Raw genomic sequence first — 23,843 nt, forward strand, 5'->3', positions numbered from 1 at the left:
AGAAAATGGCTGCTTCCACATCACAAATGGTGGAAGGGAAGGGGCAGTGGCTCGGGAAAGGCGGTGTCGCGCGGTGGCAGAAAGCAAGACGGTGAGAATGAAAAAAAACAAAAACAGGAATAAATAAACACACACTGCTGACCTCTCCTCTGATTGTGTGAAAACACATGCTGACCGCTCAACATCCTCCATTAGTAACCTGAAAGGAGCTGCTGCTCGCGGGTTTTTCCCCAGTGCTGCGCGGTGGCAATGCTAAGTGAGTGGGTGTGGTAGGTGACATGGCTGCCAAGGCTCTGACTCTGACTGATGAGCTGTGCGGTTGGTACTGGGCATCTATAAACATCTGCCCCGCTCCTGAGTGACAGGTCATTAGCAGTTTAATCAGATTCTAGCGTCAGCGCTGGTCGTGATTATTGGTTCATACCAGCCCCTCCCTCACTCTGCATGTAATTATTGCTGTTGATGGCGTCTCCTGTTTTTTGGTGTTTTCTCCCCGGCGACATGCTCCATTAACTCGAATGTAAACTGTGAAACATGCAGTGTGTTCTGCTTATTATCATTCCACTGTAGTAGCTGTAAGGACTTATTTCCACACTGGGCGAAAAACCTGAGGTGAAAAATGCTCCAGCAAGAAACGCTTGAAAGCGCTGCGTGGTCGAGGTGGCTTTGAACCTCCATGTACACATTTCCATGACTTTTGTGTTGGCCTAAGCCGAGTGGTCAGAAAAGCCATTACAGAGGGGTAAGGCTTGTAGCCGGCGGATTATGGACTATTGAAGTCTATGTTCGCCTCATGCTGGAAACTATCAGTGACATCTTCACCCGGTCAAATCCCCCGGCATTAGTCCCTTGACCGCCTGACCTGCCTGTATAATAAGGGCTCTAACTGGGACACAGGTGCCACAAAGCTCAAGATAACAACTAAATAAAAATAGCCCGTTATAGCTACAATTACCATCGGGCAACTCACAACATTTTATAATGCTAATTGTTTATGCGATTCTTTAATCTTTTTATCAAAATTCTTCATCTGTGTAATATCTTAATTCATATACAAGTTGTACTTATTGACGTACAACAGGCAGCTTTGGCCCACACATGTTGTCATCGGTTTGCAGCCGTGCATGATCTCCATATTGCACGCTGAGCTCTCCAGTATAACTACTGGAAACAGAATTAAATAGTCATCAAACTGTGTTAACATTCGGGGGAATGTGGCGGGACGTAACGGGGACTTCAGCTGAACACTGACTTGAATATCTGGCCCTTGATTGACAGATGTTTTATTTCGGTACAATGTTCTCATTGAGGGGTCCGGCGCGGAGAAGGGTTGGGGGGTTGGACAGCGGGGGTTTCAACCTGATTAAATGCACCCTCTCGGAGAGATGGCGACACAAAGGCAGCCGCAGACAAACTTCAGGCGCTCGAAGCAGGGAGACAAAAAAGAACGGGACTTAAAACAGAAACCAAAACAGGCTGAGGTAAAATGGAGTTTGTTGGATCGTACACCACTGAATAAGAATATCTGTCGAAATAGATGATAGGTTAGAGGAACACACATCCTGGTGCAGCAACACTGATGTAGGGTGTGTGCTATGTAAAAAATCAAATGGGTCAATAACATGAAGCATGATGGAATGAAAGCTGCAATTTTTTTTTTTTTTTGCAGATGACTTAATTTGCACAGGAAAAGCTGGGCTCCCTCTGAAGGGGCTACCTCCCTCCTTCCCTCTCTCTTTCTTTCTTCTTTCTTTATCTCTCTTCCTCCTTACCTCCCTCCTTCTTCTCCTCTTTGCACTGTACCGTGACCTTCATTGGCGTTCCACCTGCAGGAAGCCATGTTTGATTCTCTGTCCGCCGAGACGCCTGCTTGACAGCAGAATGGTGTCATAGGACCGAGTGGAGGAATTTCTCTTTCTCTGTCATCATTAAGGGGCTTCCCCCTATGGTGAGGGGGATGAAAAGTACGATTTAATGTTCTCTGGAGAGTGGCAGCAGAAGAAAAGCTCAAAGTCCTGCATGCTGGTTTCTGAGTGGGTCACTCCAGCCCTTGCAGCGAATGGGATGTCCCTGAGGAATTTGCCATAGACCGGCCTGAAAGGATGGGGATTAAGACCCTTTTAAGGATGGAAATGTAACAAAAGGAGCACTTTTATGATGTAGCAGTATAAAATGAGGGGGTCCATTGTGTAACTGATTGCAAAAGATCTTTGAAACAGGCGGCCCTGCACTGCCTGCTCGCCTGGCCCAGTGGGCTTTAACGGCTTGTACAAAATGACTTGTCTACATTAGAGACAGAGTGGCTCTCGTTTAGGAGGCAATGTAGAAGATTATTGGTTTGTTTCTATTTTCGCCCTTTGCTCCTCCCTCCCTACCCTCGCTCTCCTCCGCTCCCTCCCTCCCCTCCGTCTGCTATCAACACCGGATTGAAAGTGGCGACAGAGTCCCAGTGAAAGTTGGTTAATTTAGGGCGAGAGGGAAGGTAATTAGCATGCCCTCAGGCATGGCTAAGCTAGTATAGGAGGCACTGGCATAGTTTAGGTGTAAATGGGGGAAAACACCACGCTTGGTTTTGAGGCAATAGCGACCAGATGCTCTGACTCTCCTCTCCACAAAAGCCAATCCTGAGAGAGAAGGATGCTGCCAAGGCAACGTCACCACACAGGCACACACAACTGTAACTGGATGCTAATTGACGTCAATTCATGAGTGGTTTTCGTATCAGAAGTATTTTTATTGCTCTGTGGTTATTCTGAGATTACATAATAGGCCATTATAATCAATATATTATCTTTAGTTACAGGAAAAAAACATGACGGCGGAGGAGGAGAACTTGATTTAGAGTGACAATTGTCTGTTTAAATTTATGTTAACTTGCATGAGACTGAGCTTTACTAAAGTGAAGCACACGTGTTGCATGTGGGAGCATCTTGTGGGCACCTGCAGCGATGGTATTCAAACACAGCTAGATCCCCTGTAGCAGGTATCTCTGTTTAGATTCAGACAGTGATTGAAAACTTTTCTTTCAGTGGGAGCAGGAACACACGCACAGGAGAGGCCAGTGAACACTAGAGGGGGAGCTTACCCATGATGCAGCCTGAGCTCCTGTGTCGAAAGGGAGCTGTTCTCAGGGCCCCACCACCTCCACGCCTTTTATCACCCCTCCATCCCTCTCTCTCTCTTTCTCTCCCTCCTCACCTCCAGCACAGGCGGTGGGAGACCTCCAGGGATCAGAGGTCAAGGGTCGAAAAAAGCGGCGGGCCTTTTTATTGTCATTCTCCCATGGAACCAAAAAGGGGAAGTGTTTGTGTGTGTGTATATATCAGGGAGGAAAAAGACAAGAAAACTGTCAGTGATTATTTATGTATATTTGTAGGATTGTGTCCACAGACACCAGCGTACACTACATCTGGTTTTAACATGACACTTGATGTTGGAAACAGATTCATATTTCCAGTACACATGCACGTGTTGAAATAACTAAGCACACAAGTTCAGCAAGTGATATGTTCGTACTGTAGGTGTAAGGTGAATAAGTTGTGAACAGAGGGGTCTGGAGAGAGGGGGCAGGCCTGGCTGTTGAGTTGGTAAGTAGGGGGAGAGAAGTTTAGGAGGCCTCACACTGTGATATGGAGCTCTTAAAAGGCCTCTGGAGGGAGTGTAATATCAAGAGCAGGATTATTTCCCAATCCCTCTTCTCCTCCCCCTCCTTCAGTCCCCCTCTTCTTCTCCTTTCAGCTGACCCTCGTCACCTCCTCCCTCACTCTCCACATCATTTAAATGTCTAAAGAGTAATTGAATGAATTATCATAAAATTTTTGACAAATTCATTGACTCTGCAGAGCGAGTGAGGCAAACCTTTCTTCCAGTTGTGTCTAATAAGACATGACATTTGAGATTAGTTTATGTGCCGGTTAGACCTTTTGCCTTTTCCCCTGGTTCCCGAAACAAAAGCCCCAACAAGTGTAATAGAGGAAAAGTCCTAAATGCAACACAGACTGCAGACTTCTAAGGGGAAATGTGGTGACTACCGAGCCCGAAACATGGCATCTATCCATTCTACACTCCTACATATTCAGACTGTGCTAAATTCTTTTTTTTATGCTTGTTTTGAAGATGGGCTTCACAAAACGAAGCCAGTAGCAAAGTGAAAAAGGAACTGTTGTGGGGGATGGAATTTAGTGCTGCACAGACTGTTCTCTCTGACCTCGGTGTACCCACATCAAAGGAGCCTCCCAGCCCACTTCCCTCAACGCAAGCTGAACAGAGGTCTTTAGTGTGAAGGCTTGTGCGTATACAGTATGTGTGTGTGTGTGTGTGTGTGTGTGTGTGTGTGTCTGTGTGTGTGTGTGTGTGTGTGTGTGTGAATGTGTTGCCCTGAAACCTTCAGGCTGCCTTGTATGCTGCCAACATGTGGTACTATATGGCAACACCAACATCTCGGGCTTCACCTGAAACTCCCTGAGCTGAGAGAGGGAGTTGAGTGGCTCATAACGTTTTCGGCATTTTCCTTTAAAAAATATTTCTGTATTTTTCTTACTTCTTCTTATTTCTCTCCTTCTTGTTCTGAATCATTAATTAAAATGATAGGTTTTTGAAAGCCGCGCTTGCTCACTGTACATCAAACACTCAGCGTTTCCCATTTCTGGGGAGTTTCATGTTTTTCCTGTTGCCACTCACAGCTGCGGGCCCTCCTGTCTTTCGATGACGGGGAACAGAGTTGAATCTGGCGAGTGTGTGGGTCACATGCATGGGGTGATGAACCTTTGCAAGGAAGAAATTCAGGACACACACACACGGTTCACAGAAAATTCACACACACACACACACACGCACACACCCACACACACATCCGGGGCCACACACAAGCCCAAACTTAGTCTTGTTAGAGCCACTTGTTCCTTGTGTGGAGTTGTTTGTTGGAGGCAGAAGCTGGAGCGGTTGCCGTGACGAGATGAAACGGCCCGCTTCCATGCCTCCATGTGATGCAACAGCTGTGTCTGCAGTGAGTTGCTCATTATGCCCCCCACCACCACGCGCCCGAACTACACATACACACACACACGCACGTGCACACATAAGTCTGGATTAATATGCATGTACACAGTTGTATCCATATTCTTTCATCACACCAAATGCAAAGGAAACATCACTTGTAAATTTTGCAGTGAACTTCTTTTTTTTGTACAAAAACATGTTCCCCTTCAGCCTCCCGCCACACACACTCACACACACACACACACACAGACATACACACAGACAAACACAGGACTCCCACTACTCCTGCTGGGTGAAAAATGTGTATTTGCTGACAGGCATGGAGAGGGCCGCCACCATGTGCCCCATCCGGCTGGCAAACGGCTCGATACATCATCACGGCGCTCGCCTCTCCTCCAGCTCCCCGGCTCCAGTCCCAGGCCAAATCGAGCATGATATTCTTTGCTCACATCTGATTTCCCCCAGCCACCCAGTGACTGAGGATTCTCCTCTCCTACAATGGAGAGTGAGCGGGCGAGAAGGAGGGAGGGAGAATCTGGACACACGTTCCTGCACACACATCCACGTGCACACGCACGATCCAGACAGTGAAACTGACAAAGGAAGCCACACACCCTTATAAGTAAGCTGGGACACACACATACACACACGCCCGCTTACACACACACATACACTCGCTGACCTCTGTGCTTGCCACCACAAGGCTGCCACTGATCTTCAAATACAGCAGAGCATCAATCAGTTCGTGACTGCCTTTTAGTGTCATTTTTCTTCCTTCCCCTGGCTTTCTGTCGTCATCCTCTCAACCTTTCCTCTGCTCCTTGAGTATTCTTACAGGCGTCTGCTCTTTCTGGCTGAGCCTGCAGAGCATAGGTCATATTCAGTTTATCGCTCAGCTCCCCCTCACATATCGGGACTGTAAAATATCCCAAAGAGATAGAGCTGGATAATGTATGTAAATCCAAGTTGTTGTATCTCAGGCACTTATTTATTCCACTTTTTTATGGAAATCTTTTTGATTTTCGCTCTCTTATCCCAACCCTACCCCCCCTCCCTGCCTCAAAGTCTCTCTGCATCATAAACTTGAATGATACACAAATGTTTCATCCCGGGTCTGTAACCCGTGATAGCGCACTTCCAAGAAAGAAAAAACGTTTGAATTGTCTCATAAAATAAACTTCATACTGACATCATAGTTTCTTCTCAACACATATAAACGTTGTTAATGTTTACACACTGTTTTAATCATCTGCTATTGGTAATAGAGCAATCACAGTATATTATCTGTACACTGCTACAAAATTGTATCCTTATGATCAGCTGTAAATAAATGAAAAGCTTGTGCTTCCTCCCAGATATTGGAAACTAATCACAATGTTTAAAATCTCATCATTATTTTTTGTGTGGTATTTATAGCTCCATGTCCCCTTTTTATAATAAATAATACTCGCAAAATTGAAATCCATGTGCTCAACACTGTCTCAGCTGTTTAAATGTTGAGTCCTTGGTTATAATTTGTGGTCTTGCTTTATTTCAAAAGCTCAATAATGCTCACATTCAGAGCCCAATTAAGTGTGACTGTGTTTATTTTTAGCTTTATGGCAAATGAATTAAACTTCTCAGTGGAAGACTATTAGACGTTCCCTGGCAGCTGCCGCCTGCCAGCCAGCCAGCCAGCTCGCTGCTTTGGGAACGTCAACGCGCTGAACACTCACCCCGCAGAGCACATAATCGTGTTTACTTGGTTGAGGTCCCAAAATAAGTGTTATCTTAATTAATAAACAAATTACAAAATAACATAAAAAAAAAAAAAAATTGTCAGCATAGAAGTTCATCAATTACCAGGATTAGCCGGGCAAGAAGCATGTAATCTACACAGAGACATTTATAGGACAACGATTATGCCACCTTCCCCATAAGCCTTTATTGTGATGAAATTTGGAGCAATAAAGCACCTTCCCATTTCCCCTGACAAATCCTGTACTCCTCCTCAAAATCAAAAGGTGAAGCATTTAGCAGTCCGCCTCTAATGGGTAAAGCCGTGTGACGAATGAATTGCCCTACACACACCCAGTGGTGTGCTAAAGAGGGTGGAAAGTCAAGAAAACAGAGTGAAGGGAAACTAGAGAGCGACTGGGAGATCCAGCCATTTAAAACGTGCCGATATACTTTTAATGAAAATATTCACAGATTTATTCCCAAAATCCTGTCGTACGTTGTTGGGTTTCAGTATTTTAGGGAAGTTCCATACAGGATGTGTTGGATATTAACGACATATTGCAACATAAGTCACATATTACTATATCCTGGAGGGAAGATTTAAACTCGTCCCCCTCAACATTTTTGTCTTTGCTGGAGCCGAACGCGGGCTGTTAATTATGTGCGGTGGAGTGAAGTGCCGACTGAAACCGGTATTGTCTCATCTGGCACGGTGAGTCCTGCTTTACGTCTCTCCCAACACTTTATTTCTAGTAATCTGCTGATAGAACCTATGGATTATGAACAGCAGAGCATCGTAAGTCGGTTTCTGGCTCTCTTACCTGGGAATTTGCAACAGACCCTTCTCGGAGTGAGGAGGAAGAGGGGGGGCGGGGGGGGGGGGTACACGGATGGGATGCACAGGCAAAGGAAATCTCCATGTCTTTCCTTTGATATGTATATTTCCAACCACTTTCTAAATCGGATATTTTCCCCCTCCCCTCACCAAACGCCACTCTCTTTTACCCGCTGCAGTCGTCCTTTTTTGTGGAGGATCAGTTTGTGTTTTCACATCTCCCTTCTCTACGAGAGCAGACACATCTAATATAGCTTTGATATGCCTTAGACTGGCATTTTCATCTCTACTTGTGGTTGTGTTACTCTTTCAAGTCTTTCATATTATAAATATATACAAGGTGATTCATTGCGTGTTTACTCAAAACGAGCGCCAGCATCTTTTATTCGAGAATGTTTGCCGTATCCATGGCCGCATCCATCTGAAAGAGGAGTTATTTCATATAATCTGTCAGCGAGTGTACAGTCGAGGTGTAGTTAATACCACTTCCACTGTACGACTGCACACCTCTTCTTTTCATGTCCCAGTGTCCAGATGGCAGCAGCACTAAATGTACCTCCTTTATGTATTAGTCCTTGCGATTGTGTTTTTAATTCCCCTGGCATTAATATTGTCTAATGTCATCTAGCTGACATCAATTAGTGCATCCTGCGCAGAGCCTGGAGTCACTGCAGTGCGATGGGCAAACCTTTTGACCCACTTGTCGTAAAATGTCAACAAAACATCTCCATTTCTTTTTCTCTCTTTTTTGCAAGCTTGCTGTCTACGTAGAGATCTATATTTTAACTTTCCACACACAAGTAGGTCACATTAAGTGATTGCTCAATCAGACTGTCATTCAGCAGCACGCGCACAAAGTGTAGTTAGTCTTTAAGTTGTCGTGTGTGTGTGTAATTAAATCTGTTGAATGCTGAATTATTGTAATTAAAAGGTTTTGCCCCATTACAAATTAGAAGCACCATATGACATATTTCCCCATGCTGTACATACAGTATAATATTATTACTTTTAATATTTAGTTGCTCACATATTTGGTTGATCTAAGAAAATATACACATCTATTCCAAGACATCAATAATCAAAGGTTAAGATATCTCTTCACAAGCCGTAATGAGCAGCTCTGCTCGATTGTTACCATAGGTGTACCAATCCGGGGGCCGCATTAGGGACCGCACTCCCCGAAAATGTATGATTCCCATAGTCCCCCTCAGCGGGGATTAATTTTGAATTATTTATGCTCTCATACGCGCGGAGCTGAAACATTTTTAGTAGGTGTCAGACGCTCACTCACAGATGAGGCTAATGTGCGGACTAGCAGGGGGACTTATGGCAGCCTCTTGTTATTTAAAGTCTACCTTTTTATATTCTAGCCCCCCCTCCACCCCACCCCCTCGGGAACAGGGGGGCAAGAGATGAAAACAACATGTCTCTTTAAATAGAAATATACAACGGAATAAGAGGAAAAGTTTGGGGTTGGTGGGTGTGGTGGGGGGCGCTTGGTCTTTTGGTGGTTTGTTTTGTTGTGGTAAACTTCTCTCCGGCTCACTTGGAAGTGACTGCAGGTCGGCTTTGACGCATCGCCGTCAGCGGCGGGCGTGCGACCCTCTTTTAGTAGGCGACAGCATGAGTGGAGCGTTTTATTTGTGGAATCCATGTCAGGAGTCAAATCTTTAATCATGTTTTTGTTTTCGCACAAATGAAAATGGATCGACGTTTTGAACCCCTGAAATGAAAAGGTGCTCCAGGTTAATAGTGGCTTATACTTCGCACAATTTGTACAGTTAGTCATTTCTAATATCATTAGGGAAATTAGGTGTGAGGTGATTTATTTGTTTATTCATTTAATAAATCATTTAAACTCATTCTGAATCGTAAGCATGCTAGGCGAAAGACGAATAGCCGGCTCGCGGTGCCCTTATAAACAGGAAGCCACATAAATCAGGTAATAAACTTACAACATGTTTTGCATAGCGCTAATTACTAGTGTTTTTAATTTGTCCGGTTCAGGCAGGGTTCTGTTGCCATGTGTCACATCTCATTGCTCTCTGGTGAGTAATGAATGATGTGATTCAGCCTAATTCATGTTATGGATATTCCCCCTGCTTTGTTCTCTTCATGTGTACTAATTAAATTTCCTGCACTGGAATAACGTGGCTTTAAATATGCAGAAATTTATGTAAATTCTTATATTTTTTTGTATTAATTTCCACTGTGCTTTTTACAGATCAGCTCAACATAAACAAACTGTAGTTTTACCGGACCACATGCTGGTTGTATTTATCATCATACTGTGCCTGCACACACAAGGACATACACACACATACAAGGAGACACACACACACACACACACACACACACACACACACACCGCAGTGTCAGTCCTACAACCCTTATAACTCAAGCCAGGCTCTGTAATTGTGTTGGCAGCAGTATTGTCCTTGCCATAGGATCACTGCTACTATTGTACAGAAAAGGTCTCCTTTCTCGCTGCTCAACAATGTCTAATAAATCCTGGGGTGGGGAACATTGATGCTGGGCACTGACTGTGACACAAAAGAGGGGAATTTGGGAAGAGGCTGAAGAGGATAATGAACAGTATTTTAACTCGGCAGTTTAACCTCCGAGCCTGTCAGGACTGACCTTTCGCCAACCCCGGCGAGAGTCTGATTTCTCCTGGTTCTCCCGTTTTTTGTTTTTTTTTCCTCCTCTTCTTCTTCTCCTCCTTCACTCCCTTCTCACTCTCTCCTCCTGCCTGCCCCTTCCCTCGCCTTCCCCTCTCTTTTATTCTTCTGCTGACAGAGAGTGTACTGGAGTAAAAGAGATGGAGAGAGAGGGTGTGTGCGTGCATGTGTGAGTGTGAGTGTGTGTGTGTGTGTGTGTGTGTGTGTGTGTGCTTGGGGGGAGAGAGAGAGAGGGTTGGGGCCGGGATGTGTAAGAAGTGTCAGTCCAAGACATTTACATGAAAAGCAGTTAGTAGTTGAAAGGCGAGCTGTTTCACAATCTGCCTGTACATTTTCTTTTTTCTCACCCTTTCTCTCTGGCTAAGTCTCTCTCCATCTCTTTTATTGCCGCGGTCCATGCCCAGCAAATTGATGTGAGAGCAGGGGCGACCCCCACACGTCTGCTGCAGACTGGGAGGTGTTATTGACTCTCATTGAGGCCTACATGGCCCTCATCCACTTTGACCTTTATACAACCTTTTGCTTCACCTGAGGTTGACCTTGAAGGAATGCGGCCCCTCCACATTTATATGTCTGCTATTATTAGTGCCCTCCAACTCATGCTCCTACCCCCCCACCCCCACCCGCCATCCCCTTTTTCTCTTTAGTCGCTTTTCCATGCATTCGCTCGGTTTCTCTCTCCCTCTCTCTTTGACACAGCAGAGGGTAGTAGGTGTAAATCAAGTGGGACCGTTTTCTTCAGCAGGGCCCTGATTAGTGCTGATGATGTTTCCAAAGAGGTGAAGGGGACAACTCGGAGGCCACTGCAGCTGCTCTCCCCCATTCACCTCATGCAGATTTATGTCTCCCTCTCGCCCTCTTTTTTTCCCCCTCTTTTCTCCGCCACCCTCGCTCCTCTTTTCCTGCCACATTTTCAGCATTATCAATATCGATCGGGCGGTGCACTTAGAACCTCTCTTTAACAATTGGCTCCTGCGGTTGATATAGGCATTCATGGTGAGTGCTTGCGGATTGAGGGAGGGGAGGGTGAGAGTGATTTAAAACAGTTTGAAAGATTTATGTATTTCCACGTGAAGAGCCCTGCAGATGCCACGATGGGGGGGGGGGGGGGGGATTCTCTCCGGCGCAGACACAGCTTCATCAATGTAATTTGTTATCTGCATACGTCCGAGTTCACATCATCATGTCGTCTTATCTGCGGCCAAATGTTTACTTTTCATGGATATTTCATGGGGGGGGGGGGCCGAGATGAGGTCATAGTTAGTGATGCGCCGACTTATGCCGCTGTATCTGTCCCGATGTCCTGGCCCTCCCCACAGTGATTTATGATTATAGGAGTTCGCCGGGGCTTGATGGGCTTCAATCCATTTGGCTGAATCACTTAATGAACTTGACAGCGGTGGGAACATGTGAGATGCGGCTTTGTCTAGAAATATCTGTGGTATTAGTGCTTTTAGTCATATTTATTTTTCATGGGAAACATTTACCGCAGCAGCTACAGAGCAATTAGATGGTTAACAAAATGCAAGAGGGCCATTTCTCATATCGCCGCCTATTTTTTACAATGATAACTGTAATTAAAGCCTGGTTTATTTCATCATTGGCCGATGTTCATCTAGTTTGAATGCAGATATTTTTGTGTCACGCTGAAAAACAACCCAGCTTCTCTTTGCCTTGAGAGATGTATAAGGGAACACGCTAAGTCTCATATAATGAAACATTATCACAAACAAATAAAGCAAGGTGTGGAAACAAGAGGCTGATCTGATTGAAAAATAATAGATTTTAATTTTCACAGGGAGCAAGTAGAATTAGTTGTTCCACTGCACCCCCCACCTCCCCTGCACGGCATAAATAATTATGCATGGGTGACTAATTTGAAGACACTGCACGCTAAGTATACAAATCCCCCTTTCTTCCCCCTGCTCCGGGGTTCAGGAGAAATAACACATGACCGCAAAACAAAGGCAACATCAAGCTCATAAAATTTACATAGCAAATGACCTGAAGAGGAGGCTCGATAAATATTCTGATCTTATCACCTCTAAGTACTGCGAGACGACTAGAGAGCAGCCAATGAAAACACCCTCGTTAATCTTCTGTACTTTCGGATAAACTTTTTTTTTTTTTTACAGGAAACCTTCTTTCCAGCAACTCTGCAGGGGTCGGGACAAGGGCGCCTTCTCCCTAACTTGATAGATACTTTTTGGGAGATATCTGACTTTTGTGCAGACAGCTACACACTGACCTTGGACTCAAACTCAATTTAGCTTTTCCTTTCTTTCCGTGCCGCCTCCCTCTTTGTGATGTAGAAAGTCCTGTTTGAGAGACACTATTTAAAAGAAAGACAGAAAAAAAAAAGACGTCTTGTTTTGATGCTGTATTGAATCAGATCTACAAAGGTGTGTGTGTGTGCGGGGGGTTATGGGATTTGTGTTTGCGCGTGTCTGGCTGCATGTGCACTTGCATACATAGTTTGTGTCACAATCCTAACACCTTCCCCTGTCCCGTCTTTGCTCCTAAAGCTGTTTACGCGAGGTGAGGAGACGCAGCTTTGTGCAAGTTCGAATGTTGTCTCCTTCGAATGCTGTCGGAGGAAAACAGTCGCTTGAGAGATGAGGAGAGGATCAATCAGCCTTACCCTCCTCACCTGCCACGTGTGTCAGGTGTCTTTTGGTCCTGTCGTTCTTATGTGCTGCAGGAAGATAAAATGCATAATCCGCCTCATTTGATTCAGGTACATGTTTTGTCATGCTACCGCGTGGATGAAAGTGATGGTTCTGAGCATTTTCCTCGCGTACACAGGACTCCCTGAATCAACTCTGGATTCATTAAACTTCATTAAAAGTGTAATACTGTAGTGATTAGTATCATATTGTTTGAATTTATAGATTTCGCAGTATATCTCTTAAGTTGCACTTCCCAAATGTAACCCCTTCTCCAAAAGCAACAAAGTAATGAAATCAATGTTTCATGGTAGATATTTAAAAAGTAAAATACATAAACTGAAGTGAGATAATAATTTCTATCATTTCTAGATCGTAAGATTTATTTTAGATAAAGTTACCGAGGCTGAATGACAGCATAACTAAACTGATCATGTTTTCTGAAGTTCTCTAAGATAAAGCATTTAGCACATGTTGAAATATGCTCAGTCAATTACAAATGACAACATATTAGAACAGAGTATAACAGTAGAAATCTAAATAAAGGTACAGCATAAGAATTAGAAGTTTTAAAACATATGTACACATGTCCCTTTTGATATCCTATACTGTAATCCTATTCCATATAGGATGAGTTTTATTGATACACATTCATGTATACATTGTTTCCTTTCATCAAACCTCTGAGCTTCATGTAACAAGCCAAATAACTCACAATGGCTTTTTAGAAAATCCCAAATTTAGTCAGCTATTTGTCCAGGTCCTCTATTTCCCTCCCCCTGGTCATTAGACTGGTTGTTCCACTTGAGGCCCATAGGTTTAGACAAGCTAAAAGTGTCCTCCTCTGAGACCACAAAACTCGTATCCGAGGCATCCTGCAGCAAGGACAAAATCAACACGAGGAAAAAAAAAGTTTGTGTCACCACCGCCTGCATCAAAGAACAGGGGCATCTGATGCCCTAGTTTCTCTTTTGTGGCGCACTTCTACATGTGAGTTGAAATAAGCCTCCATCTTTACCTTCTTGCCCTCAGAAGTGTTTGATATCTCACTTTTCCCTACACCTCGACAAACACAGAATAACTGTGTGTGTGTGTGTGTGAGACAGCTGCAGATGAACGGGGAGGGAACAGAATGTGAGTGTCGTGACCAGGTCGGGTCACCGACGAAATATGTCACTCCTCGTCGTTCCGCAAAGGCACACCACACACACGTTGCCGACGGCTGGGGCATAAATCACAATTATTGAAGTTTAAGACACTGACTGGTCTGGACTGCACAGGGCGACACAGCACCGCACAGGGAACTTCTCCAAATAAGCTTGTCTCCCCCGTCTCTACCCTTGCTGAATGACACTCCCAGAATAGAGATTCGTGCGAGTCGCCCGGTAGCCAAACGAGACAGGACAGGGACACAAAGCTGGTGTAGTTTCTGGGCACAGCCAGGAGCCTCGGTGTCAGCGCGGAGAGGAGAAAGAGGCAGGTCGCTGTATGTTCTTGCACTGTGACCTGGTTAATTAGGAGAATATGCGTGCGAGTGGGTGTATGTGTGTTTTTTCAACTGTGGGTTTGTCTACCAGCCGCAGCCACACACCGCCTCCTCCCGTCTCCTACATCTCCGCCACCTCGCCAGTGGATGACAGCGACAGGTATTTGTCGTCACTATTAGTGAGTGATTAGGCCGGCGTTTCCTTCCCTGCTCTTCCCACGTCACGAGAGGCAGGATTAAAGAATTAACGTGTGATTTGTCAAGGTAACGTGACGGACAGGCCGGTGTAAAATATGACAAGAAGAAAGGAGTTAGAGATCATGCAGCTGCTGAGATAATAAATGGCGCACAAACAATCGCACACAGGTCTATGGACACACACATGCACACACACACACACACATCGTTTCTTTCCTGTCTGCGTCTAGAAGATATGATTTCTACTGACATTGGCTCCAGACTTCCTAACCCAGCTCTGATGAGTAGACTGACCTTGTGTCAGGCTGACCCTGCGTGACCTGCTGTCCTCCAAACCCCCTCAAAGACAAAGCCTCATTAAGCAGGAAAATGGCCCGAGAGCGGTGACGGTGTGTCTGTGTCTGTGTCTGTGTGTGTGTGTGGGTGCGTGCGTGTGTGTGCGTGTGTGTGTGTGCGCCTGCTGTACTTCCGTCTCGGTCTCAAAACACCCCTAGTGGCTTCAGGAGGGTATTATGTTTCATTCAGCATGTGCAGAAACAATGCTTCAGTACTACAGTGGTGGAGAGGGTTGATTGAATGTAGTGTAAATGACTGGTGACGTTTTAATTGTCAAGCTTAAAGATCGGCTACAAGTTTATGGGTTTGTGTTAAAAGTTGCTGCTCATTAGATTGTTCTCTTTCCATTCTGGCTGAATGTTTTGACTTAAATATTGTAGATAAACTGCCGCAGCTCATTTAAAGCAGACAGACGGCAGACACTTAAAATCACACTCATCACGCGAGTATGCGTCTATAAAGTATGCTAATAATTTTAAGACTCCTCTTACATTTGATTTGCTGAACCTCGGAAACTCATCCCGGGGGTCAAAAGGGAATCTGACTTAGAGAGAATCCAGGTTCATATTTTATTTGACTTTGTTCCCACATTCCTCAGCCTCCACGTTCTACGAGCCGCGGCAGGTATTCAGAGAGCTATGTATGCATTGTAAACTTTCAAGGATTGTCGACTGTCGCTATTGTCCCCCAAAGCTTTAGCTAATAGGCTGTAAGATGTTGATTTAAGGACAAGAAGGGAATGTCAGCTGTGTAATAATAGGGATGCACCGCACGGAACGAGGAATAAAAGAAGACGTGTTACCTGGATTTGCATTTCTAATGTTGATAACTTAGCTTAGCAAGCAATGGGGGTGTTTTTTTGGGGGGTGGGGTAATAATACACGGGGCACATTAATAATGTGCCCCGTGTATTATTCTGTGGCACTCCAGCTCTTACCATTACATGTGTACCTTCAGCCTATAGAGGGACAAACTGCACAAAGAGAACTGTAATTGCTCACGTTTGAAACCATAATAGCTGCTTTTAAATGTATAAATCCAAGTGACTCTGCATGTGACGGTAATTTGTTCTGAGCGATTCACTGTACAATTAAGCAACAAACAATTCAAGGGTAAACAACATAAATCAGACTTTTTCTTGTTGTATCAAATAAACAAATGGTGAATTTAATCCAGCAACATCAGTGCAGCTTTGGGAAATGGATTATTTTAGTCCCTGCAACAGTCCTAAGACTTCCCAGACATTTTAATGGATTCTTTTTTTTTATTAATACCTTTACATTTTAGACATAATGTTCTCAATCCTCTAATTTGACTCACTCACTCGTTTCTGTGTCTCACGTCACCCTGAAGGTCACGAACAGGAGGAATGAAATTCGCAGCACATCAGATGTCAGGTGTCAGACTCTGCATGCATGTGTTCCAACATGAGTTTTATGACGATAATGATGTCTTGCCTTCTTTCTCTGTATTGACACCTGCCTCCCAGATCAATGGCAGACAGTCCAACAGGTAGACAGAGAGAAGAAAACACTGTGCTGTTAGTTCTCTCCACATAATAAGATCCCCGGGGTACATCCCGAGACTTTATAGCTGCTGCTTTCCTCCCGGTGAGAAACTTTGAGGAGATAAGGAAGAGAGAAGAACAGAGGGGGGAAAAGAGAGGATGATGAGAGAGGGGGGAAATTGGGACATGCCGCATATCAGTATTAATGATGAGAATGCTATGGGTGAGGAATTTTGAATGAAAGACATAAAAGCGCCTTTTATTCAATAAGTTGTTATTAAATCCCAGGTATTTGGCTTATCTCAGTGGGGCAGTTGTCGGAGTCTTGCAGTGAGCACATTCCAAACAATAACATAATTTGTTCCTTGTTGTAAAATATTAGCTTCAACATCTGTTTAGTGCAGTTTCTGCCGTCTCCTCTGCCGTCCGACTGCAGAATACACAGCTCCTGAAACTTTGTTTTCATGGTCATGAACTGTCTGTGTGCGGTGTAGAGGGAAGCAGAGAGGCTGCTTTATACAACTGAGTGTTACGAGTGGTTTGTTATTGGGGCTACTCGTAGTTCATGTACTTTTAGTGTTTTTTTTTTTAAATATGATCCCTAAATCAGCCAGATGAACAATGTAGTAATTTGATTGGTGTCACATTTTAGGGGTAGAATTTTTAATTTTTTTATTTTTTACCCTTCATTTGACTGCATTAGGAAATAAATTGATATTTATAACTTTCTGAGAAGTTACATGATTCATCAGATGATGGCACAGATTGAATATACACACGATACTTCCATTTGAAGTGGCTACGACCAGCGGACTTTTTCTTTGATATAGCCACAAACCATTAAAGAAAAGAGGATGCACTTGACAAAAGCAGGAGTGATATTTGGAGTAATGGGATGCTCCGCAGGTGTAGCCTACCTTCTGCTTGTAATAAATGACGTCCAGTCCCTTAAAGACAATTCTATTACCTCCCCAGTCATGTGCAATCTGTCTCTGTCAGGGAAATGGATATGCACACGTGTTACCAAATCGGAAGCCAAGGCCCTATCAATACGGGCTGATCTCAAGATTTATGCCACTGGCTGGTGGCTGGTGGCAGGTAGGAGCGAACCACTGCCAAGTCTTTCATTCAAGATCAAAGTACGACCAGCCCAATCCAACAGATATGGACGACTTCCAAGTGAATATAATGTGGTTCATTCTCATTGCAAATAAGACTTTTTTTAACCAAAACTGTTTGTTTCATTACTTTTTCAAGCCCAAAAAAAACAAGCAGAAAGTTTGCCACAGAATCTCCACCGCTGTGGACCTGTGATGGACCAGTGGGACTAATTATTTTCTCTTTGAGTCAGCATAACTTCCTCTAAATGCTGTCGTCTCCAGCTCGTCACAGAGGTAGCAGCGTTTACAGACAAACATCACTTGCAGGATTAAAACCCTGGGATGCCTCTTTTTTTTCCATCCAGGGCCGCTTGTTGTTTACTGGCAAGAGAAGCACATGGCTTGAATCTTTCTCTATTATCCTCTGTTTTATGTTTATTTTCTTTCTCTCTGTTTTTTTTTTCTTTCTCTCTCTCGCGTGCTCTTCTTTTTTCTATTGCCATTTTTTGGTATTTGCGCCGTGAGCATGAAACCAAAGTCAATGAGAACCAGGGGTGTATGGGTCCCAGCAGGGGTGAGGAGATCAGACCCTCTTTGAGTGTCACATGTGGGGCTGGTTAAACCAGGGGTAGACCTAAACAGTCAAATACACACACACACACACACACACACACACACACACACACACATATGAATAGATGCATGCATGCTCCTTTGCCTTCATAGATGGGGGTCTCTGAGCAGCGGTGTCAATTTGTAACCCCATATCAGCCATCCAGTACTTCAATTGTTATTGCAGTGATAATGAGAAATATATCCTGATAATACTCCAGTGTACCAATCATGTAATAATGCTATTAGTTTAAGAAAGCGATCAGGGAATCAATCATTCCCTGTGTCCATCTAGGAGCCCATGGACAGTATGCATCTTGTATTACTGTCTGTTAATGTGCGTGTGTCTGTGCATGGACACACTGTACTGACTGAATGCACCAGATTTCCTTGAAGGTCTGCGCGCCCACTAATGACTCGCATCTTTTCTTTCCCCCCTCCAAGTTGCACCTGATACATTTCTCTCCTCTTGTGACTGTCCAAATATTTGAGTGGGAGAGACATTTAAGAGAGACCTTGAGAGGAGCACAATAACCCTCCACTTATTTCTCCATTGGAGGGGAAGAAATAAAAGCGAAAGAAAAAAAAAAAAGAAGCTTTCTCAGGCGGGGGCCCGAACATCTGGAGCGCAGGAAAACACCTAAAGCTACCCTGATTAAAATCACACTTTTCCTCCCGAGCCGTGACAAAATGACACTTAAAAACAGCGAGCCTTAGACTAACACACTCGTGAATTAGAATAATACAGCTTAAGTCTCTCTTTTTATTAGATGAGGGTAAGCACTGATATAACCGGCTCACGCTCTGTTTGGCTTGCGCGTTACACGCCACCTCCGAAACCAAGCAAGTTTTGTTTTCTTCTACCCTCTTTAGCTAATTTGTTTGTGGACTTTTTCAATTCTCATATCATCATCTTAAACTTTCCTCTTAAACCTTGACCCTGTGAGTTATTGTCGAGTACCGTGGGCTGGAGTGCAGGCTGGGTGGGCGGCCGGACAGGCAGGAAAGAAGCAAGGCTACATGCAGGACTCCTTGGGATCTATTTACACAAACGGAAAGCTTTTTGGTGGGAGATAAAAGTTAGTACAGCATTGAAGTGCTTTTCCCATCGTCTGAGGAATCTACCTCACATCAACCCTCCGCCTGTCACTTTAACAGATGTTTGGTTTGGGAAACTGTAAACGATGTCTGCATTTCCATTTTTTGTTATCTCCTTATTACTATAACTCTCGAAGCGCCATATTAAAGTCTTGGCATGGACCCGGTGTCTGCAGCTAAACACAAAACTTTGTGTTGTGTAGTGCAAGCAACATGGCACACCCTGTCCTCAGGGAACAGATGAGGACAGAGAACCTGAGGATGTAAAATAAGATGGACTGCTACTGCAAACTGACAGATACAATGAATAATAAATATGTGGCTCACTACCTGATTCCAAAAAAAAAGCCATGTAAAAATCAAGCCCTCGCTCTGTGACCCATTGTTTGTCCGCGTAAACCTCTACACGTTAATCCCTTTAGTGTTCAATTAATCCACTCGCTGCTGTTCCAACTTTGTATTACACACCGATTTGTATAACCCCGCTCACATAAGCTGTCTGTATCTATGTTAGCTCAGCCTTTGGTTTTCACAGCCTTCACCATCATCTCCATCACCAGACAGGCAGAGAGAGAGAGAGAGAGAGAGAGAGAGAGAGAGGGAGGGAGGGTGGGAGGCAGGCAGTGAGGGTCAACATCAAATGTGATGAATGCCTTTCTACGGAAAAGCTGCACGGAATGTCCTTGACTTTAATCAAAACTATTTGTTTTTGGGGGCGGCTCGTCTGTTGTCTCATACGCTCATGTCCACTGATAGCCTGACATTAATGACACCATAAATCAGGCCAAGTGACGCCAGGGTTTTTGGTAATGTTTCAGGGCTGCTACAGAGATGGCGGTCATCGAGGAGGATGAGGAAGAGGGTGAAGAATCGGTTGGAATGCCAGATTATGTGTGTGTGTGAGGGGGGGGGGTTGACTAATAAAGGTCGGAAGCTGAGATACGCCAGAGCCAAGAGAACCACAGCTTGGCTGCTTTTAATATGCATGAGATAATATGTTAGACACAAGAGCTACATGATCGTATTTTGTGGAGAATGTTCAGCACGGTGAACAGGGAAATAAATTTGCCACTTTTCCTCCCAAAAACTATATTTGCGAAAAAGGCAGCTGATTTGCAATGCACGATTCTCTCCTTTCTCAATCCTCAGCAGCCACATGGTAACATTTGTACTTCAGCAGCATCAAAGACTTGGGCCAAACACGACTGATAAGCTGCTCTCTGTGGATATGTGAATGCCATGATTCTTCGCTGCACATCCCTCATCCCTCGCTGTGATAGTCTGCTCGCATAAACACACAAGCCCTCGCTGGGCCAGGATCTAAACAAATCTGACATGATTGATTTTACAGAGGCTATGAGATAACTGTTCATCGGCCAATACACTATGAATAGAAAGGGCCCCCGAAACCCTCCTACAGTAGGGATGGGCCAAGAAAACACTGCTGCCCATTTGTGTGTTTGAATAGAGGGGGAGGGAAAGGCTGAACAGATGTTTAGTATTTCTAAGGGTCAGTTAGTGTAATTCCACCTCAATTAGTTAGGATTTCAGGCATTAAGACGTTCTGTTTTGGGTCAGTGTGAACTTTCACACTCCGAAATCGTTAAGAAAGGAAAAAGCTTCAGTCTGTTGGAGGCGTAGTCGAGCTCCTTCACTCGATTTCTCCTACTTTTACAATATGCACATATGGGTGGCAAATAAGGGAAGCTCACATATGCCCTTACCATTTTATTTACTAATGAGCATTTAGTCCAATATAGATGTATTGCTCAATTAAAAAAAACAAATTTTCACTCCTGTACAAATAAAAGGAAAAACAATCCTCTCTTGTCTTCATAATTGCACACTGCCATAGAGCAGCACTGTTAGTGGTGTGTGGCTTTTTTTCCCCTTGTCACAGTCAATGCAAAAACTAAGGAGCAGTACATAGATCACAATCACAAAAGCTGTTTGGTGGAATCTCACATTGGCAAGAGAAAGCTATCTAGACAGTGCCTGCCAGTGTGCATTTCTAATCCCTAGATGGCTCATAGGCGCAACAAATCTTATCTATCTACATGCTGTCAAAAAATGTCACCGACATATCAAATGGGGAAGACGATACCTGAAGGAGAGGTGCTGGAGGGAGGTAAGAGGAGAGGAAATATACAACAATGTGTATTTTCACCAGCGCGCACACACACACACCTACAGCAATACACTGGAGAGACATGGAGCTGTCGTCAGTTGACAAACAAATGACAGACAAATGACATGTTGGAACACCTCCACCAGGCCCGATAGTAATCGCCCTGTGAAATTGTGCCAATGGCGTCTCTTATGGAGAGGGTGGGGAGGGGAGGGGGGCCGTGTGTCATTTTACACAAACAAAAACCTCTGCCAAACACCGGATCTGATTGCTTCCACCGCCGTCAACTGTGTCCAATCTAATCTGTCTGTCAATCTGGGTCGCGGGGAGTGAGGACATGGTTAAAGGAGGGATGACGGAGGGGTGGAATGGTAAAGAGGGGAGCGCAGAGGTGGATTTGTGGGATTGGACGGAGGATTTGATGCTAAAGCTGTGGCAGTATGTTAACGTGTTTGCACCTGATTAAACTGATGGAAGGGTTTTACAGCCCCCCCCCCCCCCCTTGCTTTTCTTTGCTGTTTACACACAAGGCTAGATGGATGATTTTGAAGAATATACGACAGTGGCAAAAAAAGTAAGTGAGTCTTCTGTAATCATGAATCTAATCTTTAAATATGATGAGATTATCGAACAGAATCTTTTTTAACTAATAAAATACAAAGTGATTGTATTGTTCTTTCCCATTCTAAAAACATAATTAGTCCAGTCAAACAACCAAAACTGGGGGTGTGAGATAGAGCTACTATTCTATTGATAACACTCTTTTTGTTTGACATTAGTCCTACCTCCCTTATCACTCAATGCCCTTGAGGTGAAAATGAACTTCTAAGTTTATCTATGGATCTTAAAGGATAGTATTGACATGGCTCTTCATCACCAACTTTAGGTCTGTAGAAGTTGATTGGTTGAGCAGGACAATGACCACATACACTGAAGTAAATGCAGAATGACCTAAAGACAATCCACCTGTTGGAGTATCCCAGTCAGAGCCCAGCCCCCAGGAGAGATGCTGTGGGATGACCTCAAGTGACTGATCCCACCAGATATCTGAAGAACATGTCTGATCTGAAACAAATGTGAAGATCCGATCGACCAATTAATGCAGAATTCAGGTTATTTTAAATAGTTCAAATACTTTTTGAACTCAACTGAGGTGCGTGCCCCATGTTTAAATGCGTTAAAGAATCTCTGCTTTGTTTTCTCTGCTTTCCGTGTCACTTTTCTTATATAGATGCGCATGTATTTATGGAGTGTCTGCATGTGTTTGTTTGTGTGTGTGTGTGTGTGTGTGTATGTGCGCACATTTGAGGATGGGCTGTATTGTGCCTTGCAGGGTGGGTGTCACGCATCCAGCAGTGAAGCCGGTGGATAATTGGCATCATGGTCTGACTCTTAGCAGCCTGAGCTGACCCAAGAGCTGCAACAAAGTGAGAGAGCAAGGGAGAGAGACAGAGGGACTTAGTGCAACCTAATGACAGAGAGACTGAGTCCATATATAATACAGGGACACGGGGGCTTATTTATTTATGAGTCTATGAGTGGGGATATGAATATGGTGATGCGCATGTGTTTGTGTGGGTGTGCACGTGTCTACATGGGAATTTATGTGCAAGCATGGCGAGCACCTGCACCATTAGTAGCAGCACACAAACACACTTGAGAGTTTCATGCACATATTTACTTGTTTGTGTGCAACAGTGTGCAGCAAAAAGAAAAAGTAGATTATGAGTGCAGACAGATGTCACATTTGCTACCCCCGGAAATTCCTCTATAATCAATGAAGATGCACTACCAATTGGCCGGTTTTCCACTTGATTGGACCATGACAAGTAACCAACCAAAACATTGAATGTATGTGTTTCTGTGCTGGTCAAATTTACACTCGTGCCGCACAGTGGTTCACATTTGTGTGGTGGTCCTTTACTTTGTGAGAAGATGAAACAAGGCTTGTAGTTTGTATTACCTTGGCCAAAATAAGCTGTGAAGGAACAACTAACCTTTAAAGACACTGAAAACACCATACCTATCACAACCAATTTCAGGAAGCTCTTATAAGGAAAATGATGGAATTTGTAGCACAGACCAGCTTTTTCCTGTTGTCAAGGACAGGGGGATATTTGATACCTGAACCCAGGATACAGTTTAGCAAGAAGGTGATACATCTTTAACTTTACGTCACCAGAATTGTATAATCTTGTGTCATGCCACACACGCAGCCTGCTACAGATTCCAAAGCAGCCATCAGTTTTTCAACTGACATTTGGAAAATCTAACTTAAGCTTGATGTCAACGTTAAGCCTGACTGCTCAGTGGGTAGATGAAGATTTCCGAGGAATCAAAAATTGCCTGGATTCCACAGTGCAGACACCCCAACAGCCACATTTGACAAAGTTGCAGCTGTGGGACACAGACAAGACCAGGGTTCATGTTGTGTTACGAGACAACGCTAGAAATTTGACCAAAGCGCTGGATGAGGGCA

General features: G+C 44.2%; 1 protein-coding gene across 5 annotated transcripts in view; it reads left to right on the plus strand.

Annotated features, from left to right (window-relative positions):
• LOC133933229 (uncharacterized) overlaps positions 1-23,843 on the plus strand; it is a 296,679-nt gene that overhangs the window by 139,175 nt on the left and 133,661 nt on the right. The gene's annotated exons all lie outside the window — the stretch shown is intronic.

This window comes from Platichthys flesus, chromosome 3 (genome assembly GCF_949316205.1).
Source record: "Platichthys flesus chromosome 3, fPlaFle2.1, whole genome shotgun sequence".
Taxonomy (NCBI): Eukaryota; Metazoa; Chordata; class Actinopteri; order Pleuronectiformes; family Pleuronectidae; genus Platichthys; species Platichthys flesus.